This window comes from Montipora foliosa, chromosome 10 (assembly GCF_036669935.1).
Source record: "Montipora foliosa isolate CH-2021 chromosome 10, ASM3666993v2, whole genome shotgun sequence".
NCBI classification, from domain to species: Eukaryota; Metazoa; Cnidaria; class Anthozoa; order Scleractinia; family Acroporidae; genus Montipora; species Montipora foliosa.
The window spans coordinates 24,510,113-24,515,112 of NC_090878.1; positions in this window are offsets into that span (position 1 = coordinate 24,510,113).

Below are 5,000 nucleotides of genomic sequence, written 5' to 3' on the forward strand. Positions count from 1 at the left end.
GCCACAGAAACGTAGCCGATTTCGACAAGTACACTGCACTGTCCCTGGCTGAATCATTGGCCTCGCAGGCAAAGCAAGTCAACCATTCTAAGGCGTCGTTCCTTGCCGTTGCCTCGCAGACGTTGAGAAGTCACCTTCACAAGTCGAATAAAGTATTTCAAGCTTACTTTATTGCTTTGTTTGCCGATAAAGAATATACGCAGGTTTTAGACCGCATCTCAAAGGTGGACAAGTCGCTTCGTTTAGAACCCACCCAACGAGTTCCCACCGTTAATCAAGATCTGCCTGGTTTTTCTGGTAGAGGGTCCTCCAGGCCCCAGCGTCTCGTATGTTTCTATTGTGGCATCCCCGGCCACTTCGCAAATAGATGTTTTCGTCGTAGCCAATTTGTAAACCGCTACACCCCGTATTCTATGCGGGGTCGTGGCGTTAATAAGTAGATCTCTCTTATTTCTTGTATCTCCCTCTAAATTTGCTGGTTAATAAAATTATATCGTCCTAGAGTCCATTAATTTTTTTTATCTCTCCCTATTTGCGCCCCGCTCTAGGATGACAGTTTTGAAAGGGAGTCTAATTCCCTCTCGGATTACTGAGGCTCAAAGCTGTCATCCCTTGAGCCATCTCCTCCCTTATTTCTTTTTTCACTTTTTCCTTTTCTTTTAGTCCCCTCCCAAGCGCTTTAAGCTCGCCTATATCTTTCCGGAATGGGAAGTTACTCCTGATTTCAACCCAGAAAGTGTACCCAGACCTTCCTGTACGTTGGGTCAAGTTTAATAACTCACCTCTTGAGATGGCTCAGGGGATGACAGATAACAATGGCCATGTCTCTTTGGAATTTGTGGAAGCAGTTCTTGATGGCCATGCCCTTGGAGACCCTTCTATGCTCGCGTTTCGGGATCCGGAAACCTTTGTCGCAGGTTATCTCCACAATTGCTTTCCTGCCTGGGAACGTATCTCCAAGTGTGCTCCATTCGAACTCACCCCCAAGATTTTGCATTGGATCAAAAACTGTGTTGACATACACGAATTTTTTCGACCCTTCAAAGGCCAATATAAGGGGGAAAACTTTGACTCTAGTTTTCCCCCGCGTAAGACCTTTCCTAATGCCATCTCTTGTAAACCCTTTTCTAAGTTTATCTCTGATACTATTATCGCTCGCCTAGCATCCGGGGCAATCTCTCTTTGGGGAAAAGTGGGTCACGTTGACCCTCCTTATCTGGTCTTACCTTTAACAGTGGAAGAGTCAAAGCCGCGTCTGTGCAATGATAATCGCTTTCTTAATTTATGGATCAAGGACACACCCTTTAAGTTGGATTCTCTTTCTAGTCTGCCACGTTATGTTACCCCTTCTTCTTTCCAGTCAGTGTGTGATGACAAATCCGAGTACGATCATATCTTGCTTTGCCCAGAGAGTCGTACCTATTTTGGTTTTCAATGGGGTGGATGGTTTTTTACAAGTAATACTCTACCCTTTGGCTGGAAATCCTTGGCATACATCTACCATTCTGTTGGGCTTCTCGCCTCCCATTACTTTCGTTCTGTTCTTATACCTTGCTCGTTGTACATCGATGATCGCCACACAGGGGAAATCCAGCTATCCATCAAGGCTCCAGCTTATGCCCCTCTCCCCTCGCAACGGGAGAAATCCCTTGCTCGGGCATCATCCGCAATTTTCATAGTTTGTCATACCCTCATCAGTTTGGGATACTTTCTTGGCCTTAAAAAATCCATTCTTACCCCTAGGCAGGTTGTCCCTTACCTTGGCTTTTTGATAGATTCGGTTTGTCAGGCCTTTTTGCTTATCCAGGAAATGAAGCAGAAGTGTCTCTCCCTCACCCACCATGTTCTTAGCTGTAGCTCCACAGACGTCAAAACCCTTCAGCGTTTATCTGGAAAGTACATGTCTTTTGCCCTTGCGGTCCCGGGAGCTCGCCTCTTCATTAATGAGCTCAACATTGCTATTGCAAAAGGTCTCCGCTCTTCTCGTCCAATTTCTGTTTAGGGGTCTTTAAAAGACGAAATTCAAGATTGGTTGTTCCTTGAATCTTGGACTGGTTACCTTCCTTGGCGCCAAGAGCTTCATCATCAAGTTAAAGTATGTTCTGATGCTTCTTCCTTCGCTTGGGCGTGCTCCCTTGGTCCCAACGCCCACGACGCCATGATACGCGATTACTGGCCTGCGGATCAACACGGTCTTCACATAAATGTCAAGGAGACATTAGCCCTTGTCAATGCTCTAGAGGCCTTATCTTTCCGTGACAGCTGGGTAGACGTATTTACTGATAGCCAAGTTCTCATTAGGTCTTGGCAGTCTCAGGGTGCAAAGTCACATGCCCTCTCTAATGCTCTTAAGAAGCTGTTTTGGGTTGTCACAAAAACTAATATTCATCTCAACCTTTGTTATATTCCCTCTCCTCTTAATCCTGCAGACCCCCCTTCGCGAGTTTTGTCTCTGCAGGATGCCAAGTTATCCCTGTCTGCCTGGTCGCAGGTTCAGGTGAGGTTTGGGGGCCGGCTTGGTCACTCTGCAGATTTGATGGCTTTGCCTTCAAATGTACAATGCTCTTTTGATGGCTCCCCACTTCCTTTCTTTTCTCCATACCCAACTCCTGGTTGTTCTGGGGTCAATGTTTTTGCTCAGCTTCAAGCTAATCATGGTCACCTGTTTTCTAACCCTTACATTTTCCCTCCCATTATACTCATTCCTCAAGTTTTGCGCTTTGCTAAAACCCAGTCTATTCCTTGCACTCTTGTTGTCCCTGACGTTCGGCCTCGCAAAGTTTGGTGGCCTCTACTTCAATCATTTTCCTCTTTCCTATTGGCACCTCGGGGAACACCGGATATAGTTTGTTCTCCCTCCCCCCATGGTTTTTCTTCTTCCTGGCCCCTTCCCTGGGACTTATGGGTTTTCCGCATAACTTTGCCATGAAATAGTCTTGTGAACTTCTTTTGCAACGTTCTTACAACATTGTTGACCCATCTCTTGTGATTAGTTACAACAACAACAACAACAATAAAAATAGAATTATGTATTGAGCGCAGTAGACTTCTATTTTATTCTCGCTTATTCAACTGTTTATAATTCTTACTTTCTCCTTTTTTGATTACTATTGTTTTCTTCTCTTTAGGGCCTTCCCCCTGTCCCTCGCTTATTTGTTCCTGCCGTGTCATGCCCAACTTGCCATTATGCCAACGATCACACCTTCCGTTTTTGCCAGAATTGTGGTTATTCCAGGCGACGTGTGCACAATCTGGTCCCGACGCCTGTTACCTTTAACCTCTCTGCTATTGACGGCCGTATTAACTTCCTACAATCAAATCACTTGTCAACAGCCTATTCCAGGCAGAAGCAGTCCTTAAAGATTGAACTAGAAAGCTTCCTTTTTGCTTTGCCAGGCCAAAAAAGCCTTTTCGATGCTACCCCCTTGGATGTTTGTCGGTTCCTGGTGTTTAAGGATCTCGAGGGGAAGACGCAAGTTCATAAGTCCGGATGTCCTTATCTTGGTCAACGGGGCACATCCCTTTGTCAATGTCCTTTGCGCCTTGCGTATTCCACGGTGGATTCCTATCTTGGGAAACTACGTTCTATCCTTTCCGAGGTGGGACGCCACGGAGACTGGAACTGCACTCTTTTGCTCGGTAATCCAGCTACTGATCTTCTGGTCAAGCAGTATCTAAAGGAAGTTACCGCTGAGCAACTTCAGGCTCGGGTAACTCCCAAGCAAGCTTCTCCCATTTTCCTGGACAAGCTACTCTTACTCTCACGTCATCTTGAAAAGCGTCTTCTCCTCACTTCTCTCACGCCGACCGACATTTTTATTACAGCTAGAGATCAAGCATTCTTCAAGACCTTGTTCTTCTCCGGAGATAGAGGAGGTGACCTAGGGCAAGTCAAAACACCTGAAATCGCTCGCTTCCCAGATGATAATGGATTTTTGTTCAATCACATATGGGGAAAGACTCTTAGGGATGGCGCCTCCAATATTTTTGGAATGCGCCGTCATCCTAATCCCACTTTATGCCCTATTAAGGGTATTGAGACTTATGTAGCAATCGCTCAAGAATTGGGAATCAGTCGCTCCAGTGGCCATTTATTTCGGGCCACTAATCAACAGGGCCACATTGTCGACAAGCCTCTTTTAAGCTCTACGGCTGAGTCCCGCCTTAAAAAATATCTGCGGGATGCCCATATCGACAATGGCGAAACCCTTCATAGTTTTCGTTCAGGCTGCGCTGTTACCTTAGCCCTGTCGGGCTCTCCACTGGCAGATGTTGTCGCATGTTGGTTGGACGAACTCAAAAACTGCGTTGTATTACCTTAAGTTAGCCGATGTCCTCCTGGCTGGGGCCCCCTGTGACCTGCTTGCTTCAGATTCCTGCTCGCCTCAGTCTCGAGAAGCCTCGCGAGTTTATCTTGATTTTAATGACTTAAAGAATTTCGTCACCGCGTTTCCTGCTACGTCCTTCCCTAAACGTCTACTTCCCTCTTAAGGTTTCCCCTTTAGCTTTTGTTTTTTCCTTTCACGTTTTTCCTCTTTCGGGTTTTAGTTTTGGGGATTTTCTTTTGAGACTGGGTATGCTTACTGGACTGGCTATTCGTAGTACCTTGTGTTCTAGTATTATTCCTGTGTGGCTGCCAGACCTCCATACCTCAATAGGAGTGCGGGTAGGATCGCTGTGAATAGTTTACTATTTACAGCGGTCTTACCCAAGCGAATATAAGAGGTATTCCCTAAATGCATTCATCATCGTTTCGATAGAAGACTCAAGCATTTTCTGTAAGGCGTCTCCTACATGTATCTCCTTTTATACACTGTAACCTGTATTCCTTCCCAATAGCCACCTTCGGATCTCCTTTACCCTCCCTCTCCTCCCAATTTCTCAGTTGTGCTTACTGTTCTGTATATCTTCATCTGAAGGTGGCCGCCAGACCTCCATACCTCAATAGGAGTGTGGGTAGGATCGCTGTGAATAGTTTACTATTCTCTATTTACTAGTTG